At 47.9% G+C, this 23,934-nt stretch overlaps 1 protein-coding gene across 11 annotated transcripts in view; it reads right to left on the reverse strand.

Annotated features, from left to right (window-relative positions):
* LOC131910853 (trans-Golgi network integral membrane protein 2) overlaps positions 1–23,934 on the reverse strand; it is a 46,265-nt gene that overhangs the window by 8,830 nt on the left and 13,501 nt on the right. For 4 of the 11 annotated variants that reach the window (XM_059262739.1, XM_059262769.1, XM_059262762.1 and 1 more), the window contains exons 3-4: positions 18,075–18,186; positions 120–253 (exon numbers count right to left, since the gene is read on the reverse strand). The exons of 1 other annotated variant lie outside the window; for it this stretch is intronic. The gene's annotated coding sequence lies outside the window, so the exon portion shown is untranslated. Of the gene's footprint in view, positions 1–119; positions 254–4,495; positions 4,950–18,074; positions 18,187–22,366; positions 22,444–23,934 lie in introns of those variants that run through there. 6 more of the 11 variants (XM_059262777.1, XM_059262756.1, XM_059262822.1 and 3 more) reach the window with 6 other exon arrangements.

Genomic DNA, 23,934 nt, shown 5'->3' on the forward strand with positions numbered 1-23,934 from the left:
GTCCACCGTCTAAAGTACTAAGACAAGGGCAGGAACAGGCTGGGAGTCTGAGTTTTTTCCTGGCCAAGTCAAAAATTCTTGAGCAGCAGCAAAATTTGAGACAATAATAATCCACATACCAGAAACTTTGAGAGGGAGCCTGTCTGATGGTTAATAAAGCATCTCTGCTGTTTTCTGTTTTCCAAATGCCTGTGGACTGAGTGGCTCCTCTGAGGGAGTGGGTCTTTGTCCACTAGTGTATTTGGTTATCCTGCTGAGAACAGAAAAAGGTTGTAGGTCAAAAGGGTATGTCTCTCATGGGTCCAAGGAGTTACAGGCAACCTGCAGAGAATGAGAGTCAGACCCACAAGACAGGCCCAGAACATGACAGCTGGGAAGCCCCTGGATGCCAAACATAGTACAATCTCCCCTACCTTCCTGGGGCAGTACATGCACAAACCCAGGATCTGGCCCCAGCCTCAGACTCACTCAAGAGGACAGAATCTTCTTAGACCATCTCTGGATGGAGTGTAGACTGATATGGAGACTTGCTTGTTTTGTGTCTGGGCTGCTTATCCTCTTAAGTTCTCAAATGTAAGACTCACTGTTTCCATCTCTGTCTTTAAGCCAGTTGGAGGCCACTATAAGCTTGTTTTACAACCTTCTATTCAACTAGTAAGTCAGAGAACTGCTATTTTCTGTATCGCTGGGGTTTGTTTGTGTTTTCCTCTTGGAGCTCATTTTCTCTCATGCAGAGAAATCTCTAATGCATTAAAACAGTTGCTGCTTCTTGCCATGCCTTTTCCGTTCTTAGCCACCTGGGTTGATGTCAAGACCTGACCTAAGCTGGGCATGGTGACAAACCCTTTAATCCTAGCACTCAGGAGACAGAGAGGCAGGTGGGTCTTTGAGTTTGAGGCTAGCCTCATCTACAGATCAAGTTCTAGGCTAGCCAGGATTACATAGTGAGACCCTGCCCTGCCCAGAGCTGGCAGTTGTATACCTGTAATCTCTTAGGGGTTCAGACAGCAGCAGCAGCAGCAGGAGCAGCAGCAGCAGCAGGAGCAGCAGCAACACAACCACACCAACAACTCAGGTGGATCAGAGGCAGAAGGGCAGACTCGGCTACTCAACAAGTTGAATGGTGATGTGAGGCCCAGTCTCAAAATAACAACAATAAAAAGGGACTTGCCCCAGCTGGATGGAGCTAGGTCTCAGGTGGTCGGTGTCTCTGACCCTAGTCAGGCTGCTTTGATCTAGGGGATGGGGCAGGGGGCCTTGGGATTTCTTCATCTGCCTAATGCTCAGGTCTTCTACTAAGGGTCCGCATGGGCTCAGAGTTTCTAGATCTGGACAAATACTTGGGGAATTTATCCTAATCCCTTCCCAGAAACTTGTCAGGGTTGGACCAAATGGAAAGTAACCACATCCCCAAAGAGGGGACACAAAGTATCATTTCCAGTAAGATCCTAGGGATGACCACACACAGCACTTGTTGGTCCCTGGCACAGGAAGTACTTTGCACAGATGACCTTACCTGACTCCAGGAAGCCTCAGTTAGATTCTGTCATTGTCCCCAAGCCCAGTAAAGGGGAGTCTCACAACTAGGAGTAGGATCAGATTAGCATCACCTAGCCTGACCTGGCAGCCTGTGCCAAGAAGTCCCCACACCTGCTAGCAGAGAACTACATAATGGTGCATGGAAGGCAAAATTCAATAATTGTTATTGTTAATAAGGAGATGTAGGCTCCCCCTAAAAAAAGACAATGCAATCTTAGAAGTGTGGTCTCAGCTGGATGTAGTGGCACACACCCATAATCCCAACATTTGGTGGCTGAGGCAGGAGGATCTGGAGTTGGAGGCCAGCCTGGTCAGCAGGATTAGTGTAAAATTCAGTCCTTTGACATGAAAGGAGGTCATGACTTCCAGGTCCAATGGCCGTTCCTAAGTTGGCAGAGCTGGACGGAAATGCTCGTGAACAGACAGAAAGGAAAGAAAAGACTGGAAGTGTGGATCAGTCAGAAGGCTGTGCCTGACTCTCAGAAAACAAACAAACCAGGATGGAGAGCATTGCTGCCCCAACTCTGAATGCCTCCTTCCACATCCAGCTGGTCACCAAGGTCAGACGGTTGCAGGGAAAGAGCAGGGCCTTAATCAAGAGGCAGGGTTGGTCCAGCCCTCTCCGTCTGTAAGACCTTAGGCAATCTCTCAGTCTCCTCATCTATAAAATGGGTGGATCCTAAGTTCCAAAGTCTCTTTCTGCCCTGAAGAGTCTGGAGCCTTGCTTCAAGAACCCTCTGGAAGAAATGTCTGACAAACTACAGTGGAGATGAGGTTGCCTGAGGTTGGCAAAAAGGCCCTTGAGGAGAGGCAGACTAGGGAAAAGTCATGTCACAGGAGGAAAGAAAGTTTCTTTAAAAATTATTATTATTATTATTATTATTATTATTATTATTATTATTATTATTATTTGTTTTTAGACAGAGACTATGTATCCCTGGCTGGCCTGGAACTCTATGCAGGCCAGACTAGCCTCAGCCTCACAGAGATCTTCCTACCTCTGCCTCCCAAGTGCTGGGACTGAAGGTCTGGACCACCACTGCCAGCTTTTGATTATATTTTGTCTACTTATTTTGTGTGCATGTGTATGTATGCTCACAGGGGTGCATAAAAGCCCAAAGACAACTTTCAGGGGTCAGCTATTCCTTTTTACCACACTAGGTCATGGGGATCAAATTCAGGGATTCAGACTTTGTGACAAAAACCTTTATCCACTGAACCATCTTGCCAGCCCAAGGAGGAAAACTTTCTTCAGCTGGTTCCTACCACAGAACCTGGGCCAGTGAGATACCGGGGCTAGATGGGTGCTGACACCATTAAAGAACTTAAGAGCCTTCCAGGCCTGGCCTGGCCATGGAGGAGGAGTGGGGACCTTACAGGGCTGCTGGCTGAGAAAGCCTGGGGAGCCATTGTCAAGAATGATCACAAGTTCCCACTCCAGGGATTACAGGCAGGGCAAAAGTAATCTCCAAACTCCTTCACCTACAGTTCTGTGAGACTGGGTGAAAGTACTGTGGCCATGACTTCCGGATATAATGGCCATCCCTAAAAAGGCAGACCTGGAAGAAGATGCTGATGAATGGACAGGATGGGAAGTGTGGGATCAGTCGGGAGGCTGTACCTGGCCATGTCTGGGGTGGTGAAGGCCTGGCTTACTGTGGGAAGGGACTTCTATGATCCATCCTCTGGGTCTACTCTCCCAGGTTATAGCAGTCACCTGATCTAAGCTGTCCCCTTCTCATGTCCAAAACCAACATGCTTCCTTCCCACCCCTACTAGCCCCTCCCTAAGTTACTGGATCCTGTTTGGACACCTGCTCTCCTGCCCAGGCTGACAGGCAGAAAGGGCCATGTTGGCTCTTCTGATGCATCAACGTGTTCCACTCTGCCTGTGTTCCCTGTCCCCTGCCTGCAGCTCCCCCTGCGGACACCAGGCTGGAGGCATAAGGGGACCATAGCAGAACCAGTGCCAGAGGATTAGTGGAGAATGGAGATCCAGGCTGGAGAAGGCAGGCATGTTACAGACTGGGCCTCCTGAGCCAGTGAGATACTTCAGTGTGTAGAGGCCTGAACCTGACTACCTGAGTTCAATCCCCAGGACAAACACAGTGGAAGGAGGGAACTGGCTCTTGCAAGGTGTCCTCTGACCTCCATGTATACACAAATAAACAAATGTAATTTTAAAAACACAACAAATTGGAACTTCCTAGGTTCCTTTGGGGTCATAGTGTTTGTCAGCCTGTTGTCTCTGCTAATTTATAAATCTGTATGGATGCATGCTTGCTGTCCTTCCCTCTCCCCCCTTTATCTCAGGATAGATCATTTTCCATTTATATATATATATATAGAGAGAGAGACTATAATGGACCTGGGACCTGAAACCGTGGAACATAAAGCCATGGAGGTGGGAGGGGGGCTTCTATAAAATGGTTGTATTTATTTTTACCCAAATCAAACTTTTAAAACACAATGAGACCTGTCTCAAAACACCAACAGGAATCTTAAAAGGTGACCAGAGTAGTGAGAGGTAGCAGCTGGATCACTGTAACATCTGTTCCAATACACACATCAGTTTCACTTCAACTGCTGACTTGAGGGAGAACTGACAGAGGACATGGCCCCTTCCTATATCTGTCCCAACCCCTATCATCAACAGAGAAGAAATCCAGGTAGTAGCTACCCACAGCAGACAGGACGTGAGTACCACAGAGTATCCAGGCTACTAAGTCAAGATGCTGACGTCGTCACTGCAGAATGAACCATGGTGAGAACCCCCGACATTCATGTGAAGACTAAAACAAGAGAAGTTCCAGTGGCACCAAAAGCTGTGTGGCACTTGCTATGAACTCCAAAGTTCTTAGAGCAGGACTGCTTCAGGCACACACAAACAATCCTGTGACCACAGGCAATCACTGCTTCCGTTTATTGAGCTCCTACTATGCGCTGGGCCGTGGCGTGTTGGGTCTCTGACATCATCTCTAATCCCTATAACAACCTGTAGAGGTAGCTATTATTGAGTCTATTTTTGGACACAGAACTGAGGCTTAGGGAGATGAACCATCATGCTCTAGGTCACACTTGTGAGTGGTGAGCCACACTCCAAAGTTTGGTTATTGTCTGGAACTCTCTGTTTCTGAAATAAGAGGTCCTTTGTGTTTCCTTGTGATGGTTATGTGGCCATCGAGCACTGTGTCAGGTTTGGTGTGGAAGCTTTGGGGGTCCGAAGATGAATCAGAGCACCCCTCCAGAAGTTCACAGCTCTTGGGAAAAACAAACCTCACAGCCCATGTACCACAGCAGGGTGGGCACACCTATGGTCAGAAGGAGACAGCAGGGGTACTGAAGGCAGCATGGCATCCAGTCCTCCAGACACTGGCTTCAAGCAGACATCTCTCGGGCTCCTTGGTGTCACTCCATGTGGACACGGAAGAGAAGAATAAGGAAGGGAAGGTCCAGTATCCACACCTCCTATCTGTTGCCTATGTCACACCTGGCATCTCACTGAGCCCTCCTACCCTGAAGAGTTGTTACTGTCACTTTACAGACACAGAGAGACTGGCTTACCAAGATTAAGAAAACAGCACGGTCACCAAGCAGGTCACTGTTTTTCCTGGAGGTGTGTGAATGTGACAAAGGAAAAGCCAGAGACCTGGAAGGGAGACCAACGGTGCCAGGAGAACCCGAGTCTGCCAAGGTGGCATCTGCACCTCTAGATGGGACAGGAGAGGACAGCAGAGGGACGATGCAGCCTGGGAGATGCAGAGTAGGTCAGCATGTTCCAAAGCCGTATCAGAGCCCTGGTGAACTCCCAGCATCCACCCCCAACATAGCCTGACCTCCTCCCTAGAGTTCCACTTTTCCATAATCATGTAAGAAACTCAGCCTGTCCTCACTTCCTCTGCTCAGCCAGTCCAGCCGGCTGGAGCCTGGCCCTCTCCCTGCCTCCTCCGCCCATGGGGGGACTCTAGGTAACAGGCCTAGGCGCCTTCCCCTCCCCACGCGCAGCAGCGGATGAGTCGCTGGAAGACAGCAGGAGAACTGGAAAGACTTGAGTCCCTTCTGCCAGCGGCACAAACAACCTGCCAGCGGTAATACCAGAGCAAAGGACCAGGGAGGAAGAGGGCAGGCTGGCCACCCCCAGCCTGTGCCAGCACAACTCTGCCACTTGGGACCTTGCCTAGAAGCAAGAGGGACCTGCAGACATAGGGTCTCTGTTCCATTTCCATAAAAATATAATACACCTGCACTTCCACCCTCCCATAAGGAGTTCTTAGAAATAGAGGCTCCTGCTAGAATCAGCATGTGTATAACTGGTGGGTAGGCCCAGAATATGACAGTAACATGTATCTCTGGCATACACCTTTTGTCTGTTTGGGGTATTATTTTTTAGACAGGGTCTCACTATGTAGTCCTGGCTGGCCTGGAACTTGATTATGTAGAATAGTCTGGCCTTGAACTCACAGAGATCTGCCTGCCTCTGTCCTCCAAGTACTCTGACAGCAGGTGTATTTCTGTCATTTGTTTTTCCTGGAGACCAGGATTAAATCAGAGGTGTGGCCATACCTATCCCATCTGGTTAGTAGGTAACTTCTGTAGATAAACCAAGATGGCAGCTGAATAAAATCCTCTAGTAGGGGTGAGGGTAGGAAGAGATTTTACATAGCCATAAGAGAAATAAAATACACAACACACACACACACACACACACACACACACACACACACACACACTAAGCTGGGTGGTGGTGGTGGTGGTGGTGGTGGTGGTGGTGGTGGTGGTGGTGCACACCTTTAATCCCAGCACTTGGGAGGCAGGCAGGTAAATCTCTGAGTTCAAGGCCAGCCTAGTCTACAAGCTACTTCTAGGACAGCCAGGACTACACAGAGAAACCCTATCTGGAAAACAACAACAACAAATAGACAAACAAACAAACTAGTAAATAAAATAGTAGCTCACAATTATAATCCCAGCCTTGGGAGTAGAGGCAGGAGGATCAGAAATTCAAGGTCATCCTCAGCTATATAGTGGACTTGAGGCCAGCCAGAACTCTACAATACTCTATTTAAAAATAAAAAATCAATCAATAATAAAAATAAAGAAAACCAAAGCCAAGTGTGATGGGACAGGCCTTTATTCCCAGAGCTCAGGAGGTGAGTCTGTGAGTTTGAGGTTAACCTGGTCTACATGGCAAGTTCCAAGCCAGCCAGGGCTACATAGTAAGACCCTACCTTAGAAAAAAAAAAAAAAAAGAAAGAAAACAAGCAAATTAGCATGAGTAAGCTATTCATGAGCTAGCTAGCTTCAAACAACAAAAGTCATATTAAAAATTTCACGTTTCTTCATAATCAAAGAAATAAAATTAGATTTTTTTTTTTTGAGACAGTTTCATACTCTGTAGTCCTGGCTGGCCTGGAACTCACTCTGTAGACCAAGACAGCCCTGAATTCACAGAGCTACACCTGCCTCTGCCTCCCAAGTGCTGGGAAAAGGTGTGTACCACATGCCTGGCTTATACATTTTATTATAACAAAAGTACATCCTATAACTGTTAGTAAGATGAACATGATGATGTATGCTTGTAATCCCAGAATGAGGTAGGAAGAACTAGTTGCCACAAGTTTGAGGCCAGCCTGAGCTACATAGTAGTAACTTCCAGGCCAACCTGAGCTACCTAGTGAGACATTATCTCAAGACAAACAAAAAGGAGAACTAAATAAACCAAACAACAGCTTGTTTGTATGCTGGCACTTGAGAGGTGGAGGTGAGAGGGTCAGGATATCCACAGGGAGAGGGAGATTAAGATCAACCTAGGCTGAACCACCACAACCACCACAACCACCATCACCACAACAACAACCACAACCACCACCACCACCACAACAACAACCACAACCACCATAACAACAACAACCACCATAACAACAACAACCACCACCACCACCACAACAACAACCATCATAACAACAACCACCATAACAACAACAACCACAACAACAACCACCACCACCACAACAACCACCACCACCACAACAACAACCACAACCACCATAACAACAACAACCACCATAACAACAACCACCACCACAACAACAACCAGCACAGCCACCACTACAACCACCACCACCACAACAACAACCATAACAACAACCACCACCACCACAACCACCACAACAACAACATGATGGGATGGTTTTTGGTTCACAAGTATAATCCCAGGCTAATAATGCATGAGGAATAACGAGTTTGAACTACACTATGAGTTCTAGGCTACCCTGGGATACCTTGAGACCCTGTTTCAAAAACAAATAAACAAACACTAGGTAACACTGAGCTACAGCCATTTCATCAAGGTCGACTGGCTGACTTCAAGGAAGATCTTTGCTCTCATGAGACTCAATGTCTATAAACTACAGTGACAGGAAAGCAGAATTGGGAGGATGAACTAAAATTCACTGCTTTGGCACTACAAACCTCTAAATGCATGTTGAATGTTATAACTAATGACACTCCATTTTTATTTAAGTCTGGCAAGAAACCAAGCAAGCTGCTGAGGTCAAGTTAGCAGGAGCTGCTGGGAATACTGGCACATTGGCAGTGAGAGACGATTTTTCATATACAATTTAGGCAAGTTTTTGAATTTCCAGGTCCATAGTGATACAAAATAACAAGACAGTGTTTGGTAATCTTTGAGGAAAGAATGTTAAAGGCCCTGATGAGACATCCTGGCTAGTCATGTACTGGGCACAGAAGGAAAACAACACAAAATCCAGAGACCTATGACCTCCTTCACCTGTACTTGTTTACTGATGCTTTGGCAAAATGCTTGGGGGCTGAGTTGGGTGGACCGAGGATGCCAAGGCTTGTCATCTAAGGAAACTGGGAGAGGCTGGGCGGTGATTCCGGTTAGATGGGTCCCCACCCTGCACGAGGCAGGTAGGCATGCTCGTGAATCATAAGCCCCTCTTGTTCAGAGCCGTTCAGCGAGTTCTCACAGTCCCACTGGCAGCTCTCACGTGGCACAGTCCAGAATAGTCTTCAGTTTGCCTAACTGAAATGGATTTGCCATGACGAACTGGCTAAGCACTGGCCACGCTTGGAGACGCTTAATTGTGGCACTCATGTCTTCTAAATGAGAAGCATGAGCCTCGACTCGACTTAAGTTGTGTGTGTTTGTTTATTTTTAGACTGTCTTGCTGTAGTTCCTCCTCCCAGCTCTGCCTCCTGAGCGCTCCGATGAGAAGCATGCGCTGCCACCCCTGCCCTCAAACGCCCCTCCTTTTGCTCTTTCAATGATGCCCTATCCATCTCTTCCTGTTTGGGAATTCTTCTCATCGTTCTTCTCCTTCCTTGGTTTCTCCTACCTCATATCTGTCTTTTTCTCTCTCTCTCTCTCTCTCTCAATCCAGCCACTACCTTCCTCCATGTTCTTCATGCCACAGGCACCTGCACCCTGGAGCCATCCCCTAACCCATGCCAGGTGTTCTGAGTTCAAGCACAGGGAAGACCATGTGATACAGGGTGCCTTGGGCCAGCAGCTGGTCAGCAGAGGGAGGCGCTGCCCTTTCTGTCTGGGGCCACCCAGGCTGTGAGTACCCAAGCCTCCTCACTCACTCCATCTCCCAGTTCACACACTTCTCTTCCACTTGCCTGCCGGCTCTCCTCCTGCTCTCCCCGCCCCACCCCCCACCTCTCTCATGGAGCCCTGGGTTTCATCTACCCCTTGCTGGTGCTGACGTGCCCTAGACGGAAAGCAAGCTCTGCGGCAGGTGTGCTTTCACCTGGTGAACTGAGCGGCACAGGCTGCTGCTGTCAAGGGTGGGAGAAGGCAGCAAGGAACAGCAGCCTCCTGCTTCCTTGGATTCCTCTGGTTCAGCTGCTGCTCCTCTGCTCCAGCTCCCCGTTTATCCCCGCTATCCAGCGGAGTGTGGAGACCTGGACAGGATGGAGTTCTTCCTGTCTCTTTTGTGCCTTAGAACCCTACCCACTATGTTTTTTCTAATCCAAATCTCGTTTCGAAATCTCCTGCCAGAGGGGTTTCCCAGCCCCTCCCGGTTTTGAATCGACCTGCTGATTACAGCACTCCTGAATGAGGAGTAGAGATGTTAGGTGGGACTGTCCTGGCGCTGGGCCCAGGGACACTCCTGTGAACAACACTCATCGTACTAGCAGCATCTAGACAAACAACCTTGTTCCCTGCCTCCTGTTCTAAGGAAAACCAGGTAGGAGCGAGTGAAGGCCGAGGACTGGCTAGGCAGCAGATAGCACCCTGCCATATTCCCCCTCCGGGGCAGCAGCTTCAGGTCAGCCTGCATGGGGTGTCCTCTCTGGGGAGCGACCGGACCCTCTTCCCCCGTGTCTAATGGGAGCTGGTCTGCCTTTAATTCCCCACCTCTGGCTTAGCAGGCTAGATTTTCAGACCCATACCCCAGGAGCAGTGTCTATAAGAAACACAAACCTGGCTCTGTCCTTCATGTGCTGGGCTGTGGCTCTGGGCCAAGCTCATTCTTCACAAGACATGACCCTGAGGCTGATGTGAGGACAGAACATCACGTCTGCATCATGTTCTAGCCAACAAAATATTTCAGACTGTTCACAGTCTCACTTCTTGTTTGGTTGGTTGTTTTGAGACAGAGTCTCACAAAGCCCAGACTGGCCTCGAACTCACTACAGAGCTAAAAATAACCTCTACCCTGCACAAAGGCTGTTTCTGTATCCAGTTCCCAAAGAGCCAGCCCCTGTTTGCAAATGAAAGCACCGTAGACAAAATGGACGTCTGGCTGTTCTAGAGGTTCCTGTCGCCCTCTCAGAAAGGTGAATGCTGCTGACACCTGATGCCAGCAAGCTCTTGTTCCAGTACAGGGCATCTATCACAGTTGCCTCACTTTAGCTGAGGCCAAAGCATTCAACTGTCTGGCAGTGATCACTGTAGGGGAGCAGGATTCTAGCCCTGCTGCATATACATTTGCATATACACATGCCCCCAAAGACAAGATAAGATCCACTCTCGGCCCAAGAGTATCTCATGGTAACTGCAAAGGAGAAAGGGCCTCATGGAAAGACAAGGATGAGGGTGTGGGTCCTCATCTTCCTGGACTAAGGCCTTGGTGGAATGGCTGGTTATTAGCTTTGCCTTTGCAAACATATTCTTACATGCCCCCCCCATTATACACACACACATACATACACACACACACACACACACACACACACACACACACATACACACACACAAATAGTCTGGAGTATAGACCCGTGAGCACTGGCCTAGCACACACAAGTTCTAGGGTCAATTGTCAGCACCACAAAAATAAAAATAAGCTGGAGTCTACCTTAGTTATATGTTAACTGCCTAGCATGTGTGAGGCTCTGGTACCCCACAAAGAAAAAAAAAAAAAAAAAAGACCAGGCTTGGGGGCGCATACCTTTAATCAGTCTAGCTCTAGGAAAGCAGAAACAAGAAGATCTGAAATTCAAAATCATCCTCACCCAAATGAAAGGTTCTAGGCCAGGGTGGAATGAGAATTTGTCTTAAAAAAATAAATCATTATAGTAACCGGAGAGCAATAGAAGGCACTCAGTATAACCTCTGACCTCCACACATACACGGAACTCAGAAAGACTACTCACCACCAAGGGTGGTACTTGGTGGCAGAAGCCTAGCAATGGTATCTGTGGGTGACTTGCTGGCTCCCCTGTGACCAAGCATTTGGCTTCCACACCCTTGTCCATCTCCAGAGCTGCCACTCACAAATGGTTTTTGTTGATTTATTTTCATCTTTTTAACACAGACTTGGGCCGGCCAGCTGGCTCAGTGCTAGCCAACAAACCTAATGATACGAGTTCGATCTCATGTGGGTCTTTGCTGGTGGTCCCCTGACTTCTACACTCAAGCTGTGGCATTCATTTACCAGCACATGTACACAAACACACACAAATAAATAAATGTAACAGAAAAAATTTAAGACAGTGACTCCTGTAGTCCAATCTGGCCTTAAACTCACTATGCAGCTAAGGCTAGCCTTGAACTCCTGATCTTCCTGCCTACACCTCCTGAGTTTTAGGTTTATAGTACCAGGTCCAGCTCAAATATTTTCCGAAGAAGAGTTTTTGGCACCTAAATGAATGCTATAGGCCCATGCCGTTGATGTAATGAAATTACACAATCAGGCTTTCCTTCTCCTCCCAGGCTCCCGAGTTACTGCAGCATCTTTATAATCTGCTCAGCCTTCACTGCTGCCCAGTCCTCATTCACGCCACTGTCAGACTCCTCTCCACAGATAGAACGAGCTCCTCAGACTTCTGGGATTCCCAGAGTCTCCTGAGAACGTCTCCTCCCCACAACCCGGTCTTTGAATTTCTTCATCCTCAAGGCTTTGCTCTGAATGACCCTCATGAGTGCAGTGGTTCTTCTACACTTAGCCATAACATCTGTCTCATTCAAAATCCAATCCCATACCAGGCCTTCAAGCCTCTAATCTTAGCTCCTTAGGAGGTTGAGGCAGGAGGATCACAAGTTCAAGCCTGCCTGTGCTACAAAGTGAATTGAAGGCCACCCAGGGAAAATTGGTGAGCTCCCTGCCTCCCCCAAAAAGAGCTGGGTATTGTGGTCCACACCTTTAGTCTCACCACTAAAGAGGTAGAGGCAGGAGGATCCAGAATTCAAGCCCCCGACCAGGGAGATGGTTCTGCAGGTAGAAATGCTTGTCACTAGGGCTGAAGAGCTGGGCTACTGCCCTGCAGCCCACATGATAAAAGGAGAGGACCAACTTCCCAGGGTGTCTCTCTCTCTCTCTCTCTCTCTCTCTCTCTCTCTCTCTCTCTCTCTCTCTCTCTCTCTCACACACACACACACACACACACACACACACACACACACAGAGGAATTCAGTTCAAGGTCATCCTCGGCTCCATGTTGATTTGAGGCCAGCCTGAACAACATGAGAGATCCTGCCTCAAATAACAAGCTATCAGGCTGGAGAGATGGCTCAGTGGTTAAGAGCACTGGCTGCTCAGAGGACGTTGGTTCAATTCCCAGCACCCACGTGGTGGTTCACAACTGTCTGTAACTCCAGTCTCAGAGAATCCAATGCCTTCTTCTGACTTCATCAGACACCACCAGGAATGCATGTGATGCCCAGACACGCATGCAGACAAAACACCCAGACACACGGAAGAAAGAAGGAAAGATGATACCTTAATTTTTAAGAAAAGAACCCAATAAATAGAAGGAGAGAAAGGTGAGGTGGCTGGGTGGGTCCTTACCCATGTGGCAGCACTTGCTGTAAAGCCTGACAACCCCAGAGTCTACAGTGGAAAGAGGGACTGACTCCCACAGCAGCACTCTGACCACACATGTGACACACACACACACAGCAAAACCTTCTTTAGATTTATTTGTTATGTGTGTGAGTGTTCTGACTATATGCACGTAAGCGCACCACATGCATGCTTGGTGCCAAGGAAGCCAGAAGTAAGCACTGGATCCCGTGGAACTGGAATTACAGATGCTTGTTAGCCATTGTGGGTGCTGGGAACCAAACTAGGGTCCTGCACAAGAACAACAAGTGCTCTTAACCGCTGAGCCAACTCCAACCCCACCCCACCCCCAATTTTTAAATGTAATAATAACAACAACAAAAGAAGTATGGAATAATGTTTACCTAACATGTCCCAGGCCCTAGAGTAAACCCAAGGACTGAAAGGAGAGAAAAGGGATGGGGGAGTGCCTTTTGAGGTTCAGTGGTTAAAAGACTCTACTGCTCTTGAAGTGGACCGGGTTCAATTCCTAGCACCTATGTTGGGCAGCTCACAATCACCTGCAACTCCAGTTCCAAGGGGGAGCTGATGCTTCTAGTCCGTGCAGGTACCTGCACTCACATGCACATACCCATACATGTCACTAAAAATGAAATACTTTTTAAGTGCAGCTCCTTTACTACCCCTGGTGTATTTAAGTGAAGGAAAGCTTCTGATAGGCTTTACATGTCACAGGCCGAACGGAGGGCCATTGTCCAAAGAGAGCTGGTATAGAAAGAGATGCCTGTGGAGCGTCAGGACCTCTGACGTGGGCCTACTTGTGCGGTTGGGCAGGCAGCCTCACCCACAAAGCCCACTGGCATGGAGGTTACAAGGCTTGTGGCTGCCTTGATGTTCTTGGACTCTTGGCTGTTTTGGAAAGGATGCCAGGTGAAGAGGTTAACCATTTCCCTGCTGCTTCCCCTTTGAAAACATCTCATCAAGGTGCGTCAGAGGAAACCGGCTTTTGATCTCACCTATTATTAGCCCTGAGACAGGGCGGAAGCACACTCACCCCAGACATGGGGAGGAGCAGGAGCCGCTGGAGCTATTAGCCCCTTTTGGAGATAAGGCTGTTGATGTTAAGTCAGGAAAAACCAACTCCAGCATAGAACCCTTTGTAATCGACTGGGTAGCATGCCTTACTTGTCTTGGGCACCATCCCCAGGCCAGAAGACAGAAAATCTAGTGGGGATCACTAATTTATATATATATATATATATATAGTCTCCCAAACATCCAAGGAAGGGAGGGAGAGAAGGAGGGGGAAGGGAGATAAGAGGAGAGGAGAAGGAGGGAAGAAGTAAAAAGGCAAAAGTCTTTTCATTTCCCCAAATTATAAGGGGCTGGGGCTGGGCATGATAGCCTGTGTCTTGTCATTCCAGCACACGGGACACTAAGGCAGAAGGGCTGCCTAGAGTCCCAGGCCACGGGTGATGCAGCTCAGCTGGCAAAGGACTTCCCTAGCACGCACAAAGCCCTGGATTTGATGCCAGCACTTCATAGACCTGTACGTAATGGTGCATGCCTACAATCTCGCACTTGAGAGGTAGAGTCAGGGGATCAGAGGCGGAACGTCATCCTTTGCTACATAGTGAGTTTGATGCCAGCCTGGGCTACAGAAGACTCTATAGAAAGGAGGAAGGAGAGGAGAAAGGAAGGAAGATTAGGAGGGAGGGAGGGAAGGATGTAGAAGAAAGAGAGTGAAGGGAGGATTGGAGGGAGGGAGGGAGGGATGTAGGAATGGTGGCACACCTATAATCTCAGCATTTGGGAGGCAGAGCAGGTCAGCCTGACTACATAGTGAGTTTAAGACCAACTTGAGTTACAGAGTGAGACCTTGTCTAAATAAATAAATAATATTATAGAAATATACTTATAAAATACACCAATATAATGTTATTTTATTAAATAATATAAATAAATAGATAAGTAGATGCCTCAGTGGGTTAAGGCAGTTGCTGCTAAGACCGACTGGCCAGAGTCATTGCTGGGACCCACGTGGTAGAAGGAAAGAGCTGACTCCGGCCTCCACGCCTGTGCTGTGGCACGTGTGCCCACAACTACACACGTGCATATCCTCACACACACATTATTAGTTAAAAACCCAGAAGGAATGGGGAAGAGCCTTCAGGTGAACCAGCCACCTGTTACCATAAAGTCGGAGAAGTACAAATAAAGCCCTGTTCCTGCTCTACGACCAAAGACAACACGAAATTCTGTGTGTGTGCGCGCGTGTGTGTGTGTGTGTGTGTGTGTGTATGTGTGTGTATGTGTGGTGTGTGTATGTCGTATGTGTGTGTGTGTGGTATGTGTGTGTGTATGTGTGGTGTGTGTGTATGTATATGTGTGCGTGGTGTGTGTGTATATGTGTGTGTATGTGTGGTGTGTGTGTGTGTATGTGGTATGTGTGTGTGTGTGGTATGTGTGTGTGTATGTGTGGTGTGTGTGTGTATGTATGTGTGTGCGTGGTGTGTGTGTGTATGTGTGTGTGTATGTGCGGTGTGTGTGTATGTGTGGTGTGTGTGTGTATGTGTGTGTGTATGTGTGGTGTGTGTGTATGTGTGGTGTGTGTGTGTGTATGTGGTATGTGTGTGTATGTGTGGTGTGTGTGTATGTGTGGTGTGTATCTGTGTGTGTATGTGTGGTGTGTATCTGTGTGTATGTGTGGTATGTGTGTGTATGTGTGTGTATGTGTGGTGTGTGTGTATGTGGTATGTGTGTGTATGTGTGGTGTGTGTGTGTATGTGTGGTGTGTGTGTATGTGGTATGTGTGTGTGTGTGGTATGTGTGTGTATGTATGTGTGGTGTGTGTGTGTATGTATGTGTGGTGTGTATATGTGTGTGTATGTGTGGTGTGTGTGTGTATGTGTGTGTGTATGTGTGGTGTGTGTGTATGTGTGGTGTGTGTGTGTGTATGTGGTGTGTGTGTGTATGTGTGGTGTGTGTGTATGTGTGGTGTGTATCTGTGTGTGTATGTGTGGTGTGTATCTGTGTGTATGTGTGGTATGTGTGTGTATGTGTGTGTATGTGTGGTGTGTGTGTATGTGGTATGTGTGTGTATGTGTGGTGTGTGTGTGTATGTGTGGTGTGTGTGTATGTGGTATGTGTGTGTGTGTGGTATGTGTGTGTGTATGTGTGGTGTGTGTGTATGTATGTGTGGTGTGTGTGTGTGTGTATGTGGTGTGTGTGTGTATGTGTGGTGTGTGTGTATGTGTGGTGTGTGTATGTATGTGTGGTGTGTATCTGTGTGTGTATGTGTGGTGTGTGTGTATGTATGTGTGTGCGTGGTGTGTGTGTGTGTATGTGTGTGTGTATGTGCGGTGTGTGTGTGTGTGTGTGTGTGTGTGTGTGTGTGTGTGTGTGTGTGTGGAGATGGGGTTTGACCCTCAACTCTGGCAGTCTGACAGTTCAGAATGATGTCAAGACTTTGCCTGAACTTGAACCACTCCTCCATCCTGTGCTGCAAGATACAAACCAGACATCACTCCGCCCTGTCTTCTACGAACTGTAAATGACAGAGACGCTCACTGGAGTCATTAGAAGAAACGCTGGCCAAGAGCTCTGAGAAGGGTTAGGTGTGGCGTGAAGCCCTCCATGTATTTCTCTAAGGCAAACATGTAGTCAAAAATACAAGTGGTTTAATGAGCTTATAAACGTGGAGTGACTCTTCACATCTTACAGTGAGGTCTAGAGTTCAACCATCTCAGCATCAAAGCGCCTATGCGGTGTTCAGCCCTGACCACTTCCTCTAGCCTCCTCTTGCTTCTCCTCAGTTTACTGTTCTACCCAGTTAACTGGCTGGCCTAAACAACCGGACCTCCAGTGCTTGTGGGGAAGAAAATAACTCTTGGTACAAGAAGATGTTGCTGATGTCTTCGCCTTTCCTTTATTCCCTCCTTCACCTGACCACCTCACACAGCACTGGTACCTTGCCGGCTCACCATCCTCTCAGAAGAGAAGAGTGCGTCCAGGCTCAGCTTTTCAGCTCACAAGGCTCTTTGATGCTTCAGTTTGTTCTAGCTCTTTTCCAGCTTCCCATCTACAGAGTTCCTGAGGGATAACTGAGCTGAACAGAGATGCACAGTGTCTTGCTGTCAGGGCAGGAAACACCCTATAGCAACACCGTCCCACATGTCCCACTCATGTGACTTGAGTTTGTCACAGCCTCTGGGGCTCCTCTTGAGGCAGCAGAGGGTGAGGCAACTTGTCTGTGGCTTCCTTGGCCACAGTGGGATTTCCTGGTCTTCACTTGCATTTTCTTTCCCAGAGCTAAAATCTGTTCACTGCCACCTTCCACTTCTGGTCCGTGCAAGAGACAGACAGGCCTCCAGCTGAACACTGTCTACTCTTTCCAGAGCCCCAGGACAGCGCTACTGCTGTTCAGGGCTACCGGTTACCTTGCTGTCCAACACCACACAACTAATATCTACTAATTAAACAGTCAGGCAACCGTATAATTAGGTCAGCTGCATGTACTCTTGAGCCTTTGGCTCCCTCCCTTTCTCTCCAGGATTAGAGCATTGACAGGGAATTTCTCACTGGTCCAATGTAGAAACAGTCTTCTCATACCCCAAGTGGTCTCTTTAGTCTACACGCACCCTGGATAGTCCAGGACTTCTGGCAGCTGCCCCAATAACCCAAGCTTTCTCTGTGACCTTCTGTTTCTTCAGACTCTGCTGTTCACATTTGACTCCCTGTGCCTTCAAGAGTAGACCATAGGGACCAGCAAGATGTCCAGTGGGTAAAGGTGCTTGCCACCAAACCTGATACCATGGTAAGTTCAATCCCCAGGGCCCACATAGTGAAAGGAGAGAAGCAACTCCCAAATATTTTCCTCTGCTCAACACACACACACACACACACACACACACACACACACACACTCATACACACACACACACACACACACACACACAAACACTATTAATTGTTTTAAAAGAATAGAACCTAGATAAAGAGAAATCCTAATCTTTTACATACTGGATTTTGGAAAACAATTAGGATGTGCTAAGAATTAATGACACAAAAGTTCCTGACCCCCACTCCTGAACCAGTTGAGATGCATTTGTCCCTTCTGCAAGGTGGCATGACTCCATGAGATAGGCATCTGGGATCTGTGTTCCTGCTTCCCAGCTGGACTAAGGCCCAACAGCTACCTTCAAGGCTCCTCAAGCCATCACTAAAAACAGCCTGGAGGTGACAGTTCCCTCCAGGAGAGAGTGCCATCTCAGTCCCTACCTTTGATGCAGACAGAGGACTCAGGAAAGGATGTCCTGTGATGTAACAGCCCAGATGCGAGTGCGGAAGGGGTATCAGCAGAAAGCCTGGGGAGCAGGTCTGCTCTGGAAGTCTTAGGAAGTAAAGGACAGAACAGAAACAGAGTCAAACTCCAAGGTTCACTGCCTGCTGCTTCCTTGCGGGTCATCTTTCTAGCAAATGTTTCTGTGGATGTGAAACTTACATTTATTCTGATTTCATCCTTTTTTCAGTTAGAGGAGATCACCGGGCTCTGATTTGTTCCAGCTTGGGTCAGAAGGGTCAATGGATGGATTGCTGTATGAGTAGACATCAAATATGCCAAACACCACTACAGGTGTTGTCTCTCAGGGAACTGGGGACCGGCAGTGAGCACTGAGCATTGGCTTCTTGTATTAGCCCTTATGTGGGAGAGGGACTGTTTGTTTGTTTTTTTGGTTTTTCGAGACAGGGTTTCTCTGTGTAGCTTTGCGCCTTTCCTGGAACTCGCTCTGTAGACCAGGCTGGCCTTGAACTCACAGAGATTTGCCTGCCTCTGCCTCCCGAGTGCTGGGATTAAAGGCGTGCGCCACCAACGCCCGGCTTTTTTTTTTTTTTTTTCAAAATAGGATCTCAGCCGGGCAGTGGTGACTTGCCACCAAGCTGCCCAACATGATCCCAAAAGGCTCATCTCCAATTGGATTGCCAGACCCCTGGTTTTCATTCAAGAACTGCCACTGTAAAGAGCCGCTCAGAGTTTCTGGTTTCCTCTCCCTCTTCCCCACTGCTCCAGCAGAGCCCTGACACACGCAAGCCCAGCAGGAGCCAACAGGATGAACTCTATAAAGTAACGCTCTCCCAAGCTCGTTTGCCTCAGCAAAACCAGCACTTTCCTGGACTGCTCTCCATCACACACACCTTGTTTTCTTCTCATTCTCATCTTTGATTTTTTTTATTGCCAAATAAAAAGTTTGCCACCTCAACAACAAAAAGGAAGACTGATTTCTACCCTGAAACATCAAAAATCCTTTAAGGTTTTATACACAAGTAATTATTACAAAGGACTGGAGTCATAAGAGAAGAAATGGAATCGAAAGTATTCCAGGTAGCTGTGGGGCGCTCTGGGGACATCTCTGCCAGCCTGCCCTCTCCACGCCACTCCTAAGGAGAAAAGGCCTATGGTGGCTGACAGGTCTCTTAGGTGAATACATTTTTGGAATTGACAACTGAGGGGTGATCTGACAATGGTCGTTGTGTCTTCTGTCTGAGAAATAGAGACTGTCCCAGAAATCAGAGGGCACCTGGTTGTGCACAGGACAGCTCCGGGAAGAGGTCATTCTTTGCCACCTGCTGCTCAAAACAGCACAAAGGGCCTTCACATTTTCTCCTCATTCTCTCCAGCCTGTTCTCCTTAGACACCAAGTTCATTAAGCTGATTAAAGCAGATATTGAAACAGTTCAACCAGATCAATTTATCACAATTTCCATTTTAATCCCCCCCCCCCCGCAGCCAGCTCCCTCCCTTAAGAGACATATTAGCAGTCAATGAACATAACTCTGCATCTGTTAACTCTGAGCAAGAGGTTTTTATGGTCTTGTATCAAACTGGCTCTTTCCGGATTAAAAAGTAATTATTCCAAAAGACGGCTTTATGGTTAAAATTAAACTAGCTGAAAGCTGTTAGAACCTGGACTTTGGACAAATGCCAAAGAGAGCAGTTCTGGGCATCTTTTGAGAGAAAGGGGAGGAACTCACCAGAAAGAAGAAATCTTAAACAAATGAGCATATGTAAAAACAATAATAATAATAATAAGGAAAATGCTAAACCTGTTCCACCACCCTCCTTCAGTTAGAGGCACTTTTAACATTAGGAAAGCGAAACCAGCTGTGGGTGGGGTGCAGCTGCTGCCAGGTCATCCTGCCTGAAGAAACCCAAGATTGTGCCTACATGAGGGACGTGCAGCCATGGCACAGTGGCAACAACCAGCTGGCAGTTGGTGCGGCTCCTTGTGTGGGGATTGGGCATGGGGATGAGGCAGGTCCGTGTGTGTGTGTGTGTGTGTGTGTGTGTGTGTGTGTGTGTGTGTGTGTGTGGTCACTGGCTCACTGTTCGAGGTAACTTGCTGTGGTTTGTTATTCCATAGTTTGATTAAGAAACAAGCAGCTAGGACAACATAAGAGGGCACTAGTGAGCAAGAAAAAGCCCTGGGGCGCCGAGAGCTTGCTGGGTCAGGAGAACTAGAGTTCCGGTAGGTGTGGTGGGGTAGGGACCACAGCACGGCAACCCGCGGAGCCAAGACGGTTCCGCAGCGCTCTCTGCTGGACGACTGCGATCACACCCGCGGCTGGCGAGATGCTGGGCTCCCCGGGCTCGCCTGTATGTAGTCCGCCTTCTCAGCCTGCCCTCTGTTGGACACGCCTTCCACCTTCACCAGGCCTTAGACTACAGGCCCGCCAGGTGGCGTTAGGCAAAATCTGACAGGGGATGGGGGAGCGCGGAGAGGAGGGTTCACTTCCACATCTATAAAACGGTAATAGTGACCACACTGCTGGCCCCGTTTATGTCAGGGGCTGTTCTCCAGCAGCAGATGAAAAGGCTGTTTTACCCGCCCCTTCCTACTTCCACCCTCACGTGACCCCATTCGTTTCCTTGGAAGATCTTTCTCCCCCGTGTCCCTGAAAAAGAAAGTCACTGTTCAGGGAGAATTGCAGCTCCCTTGTTCACAATCCGACCCCCACCCTTTCCGTACTGGGGATTGAGCCCAAGGCCTAGCAAAGGTGAGCACTCTGTGGCTGAGCCAGATCCAACTTTCTTCTTCTCTTCGAGACAAGCAGATCTGACATATACCCTGCATCAGTCTCCTCCATAGCTGGGATTACAGGCCTGCACCACCATGCCCGGATCACAGGTATTTCTTCTCTTAAAAAAAATTGTTGCCGGGTAGTGGTGGTGCATGTCTTTAATCCCAGCACTTAAGAGGCAGAGGCAGGCGGATCTCAGTGAGTTTGAGGCCAGCCTGGTCTACAGAGTGAGTTCCAGGATAACAAGGGCTACACAGAGAAACCTTGTCTCGGAAAAAAAAAATTGTTTTGGCAGGGGCCGGACAGATGGACCATCAATTAGGCACACTTGTTGCTCTGCAGCGAATCCATGTTTGGTTCCCAGAACCCACAAGGTGGCTCACAACAATCTGTAACTACAGTGCCAATACATCAGATGCCCTCTTCTGGCCTCCACAGGCACCAGGCAAACATGTAGTGCACAGACATAAATGCAGGCAAAATACTCAAACACATAAAGTAAAATAAATCTAAAGAATAAAATAAATTCCATTACGTTATTTATCTATTTGCATTTGGAGGAAAGGTACATGGTGGGGCTCATTGCTATCTGGAGCTGTGGTTTATAGAAATAATTCTCTCCTACCATGTGGGTCTTGGACATAAAACTATAACAGGGCCCCAGACCTTCGTAGGCCACAAGACCTTAGCACAACCGGCTCTGGTGGAAATACCTTTTAAGCTGTAACACTCAGCACATAGACAGCACCACCTGCCAAAACTTAAACAAAGACCCAATCCAGCAAAGTCCACAGTTCTGGGGATGTCTCTCAATGTACTAATCTTGCTTTTTAGCTTCTGTAGTTCTGCTTCTGGTTAACCGTTATTGTTAACTGGAGTATGTCAACCAAGGACATGGTTTTTGTGCTTAAAAATTCACCCTAAGAATGGCTTGGGGGCTACCCTGGGATCCCTAACACCCAGTGTAGTCGCTGGCTAGCTAATAAAGACTTTCTATTGGCTTAAACCCATGTTTGAGCAGTGTTCTCTGGTGAGTACCCCACAACAAAACCTTTATCTCTTGAGCCATTTCACTGGCTTTCACAAGTACTTGACACAATTTCCTTCTTTCTTTCTCTGTCCTTCCTCCCTTGTTCCTTCCCTTCCTCCTTTCCCAGGGTTTCATGTATCTCAGGCTGACCTTGAACTTGCTATATGGCCAGATATGACCTTAGCCCTCTCATACTCCTGCCCCCACCTCCTAAACTGCTGAGATTACAGGCAATACCTACCACAGCTGGTCTACAGGGCTGGGGATCAGACCCAGGGCTTCATGTGTGCAGGCCAGCGCTCTATCACCTGAGCTGCATCCCTCGGCCCCAAAGCATCTGTTTCCTGCAGGCACGGTCCATAATTTAACTTGCTGTCAATTATATGCTCAGTGTCTAAAACCCGACAAGCTTTGTGTTCTCCTATTCGACATTGTTGTTCTTGTGTCCTTAGGAACTACCTACCATAGTACCCAGGAGTAGGTGCTGGATAAGTGTCTGTTGAATCAGCACACAGATGAACCATGGGACTGGCACAACAGCTGGAAATGGAAAGAACAAAGATAGATTGGGAGGAGGGATCCTATTTCAAGAGTGTTGGCTGGTGGCACACGCCTTTAATCCCTGTACTTGGGAGGCTGAAGCAGGTAGATGTCTGTTAGTTTCAGGCTAGCTTGGTCTACATAGTGAGTTCTAGGCCAGCCAGAGTTACATGGTGAGATCCTGTCTAAAAAAAGAGTGGCAGCATAAATTTCTATTAACACCATGGAGCTGAAGTGACGGCTCATCCGTTAAAAGCTCTAGCTGTGCAAGCCTGAGAACCTGAATTCCATCTCTGGATCCCTGGAATCCATAGTGGGCGGGAGAATTGAGTTGTCCTCTGACTTCCACATGTGCGCCATGACAAACACAGGCTGTGGCACACATATGCCCCCATTTCCACATGTGTACACATACACACTAATAATACATTTAAAAATATTTTTTAAAAAAGAAAAACATGGGGCTGGGGAGGTACTGCATGGTTGAGCACCTGCCTAGCATGTGTGATGCCTCGGGTTCAATCCTAAAACTGCAAAATAAACAAGAAATAAAACAGAAGAGCAGGGCTTTCTTTTGAACTAGAGTTTGAAACACATTTTAAACCTGGGAGGTGCTGCTTTCACAATACAGTGAATGCACTAAATGCCACTGGACTGTAACTTTAAAAATGGCTAATTATATGTTATGTGATTCCACCTCAATAATAAAAAATGAAGGACAGGACTGTAATATAATAATTATGGTCCTTGATCGTTAAAGCATTACAAATCCTCGATGAAATCAACACAAAGAGCTCAGCTCTCGTGTAGCCTGGTGGTTTCCACAAGTGGGTCACTGAAGAGATTCCCTCCAGCACACCACATGTGCACACAGGGAAGTGGGAACAACAGATAACGCCGTGACTCCTTAGTCTCCGTGGGCCTGGACACGCGCCCCACCAATGCTCTGCCCTTGTTCCTCTGCCTGGAAGCAACTGCCCCAAACAGGCCCTTGGCTGCCCCACTACGTTCCTCTTCTGCTCCATGTCTCCTCCTTCCAGTCTAGCTGCTTGGTTCTGTTTGTTTGTTTGTTTGTGGCATGGCATCTTTATATAGCTTTGGCTGGCCTAGAGCTGCTTCATTTGCAGACCAGGCTGGCCTCAAACTCACAAAAATTTGCCTGTCTCTGCCTCCCAAATACTGAGATTAAAGGCATATACCTCTACACACAGCTCAAAATGAGAGGCATCACCCAGCAATTGATGGGAGCAGATGCAGAGACCAAACACTAATCGGGGCCAGGGGAACCCCACAGAAGAGGGCAGGAAGGATTATAGGAGCCAGAGGAGTCGAAAACACCATGAGAACACAACCCACAGAATCAACTAAGCAGGGCTCATAGGGACTCACAGAGACAGTGACAATGATGGGCCCTGGATGAGTCTGAGCTAGGTCCTGTGCATGTATGTTGTGGTTGTTAACTTGGTGTTCTTGTGGGACTCCTAACAGTGG

Source organism: Peromyscus eremicus, chromosome 1 (genome assembly GCF_949786415.1).
Source record: "Peromyscus eremicus chromosome 1, PerEre_H2_v1, whole genome shotgun sequence".
NCBI classification, from domain to species: domain Eukaryota; kingdom Metazoa; phylum Chordata; class Mammalia; order Rodentia; family Cricetidae; genus Peromyscus; species Peromyscus eremicus.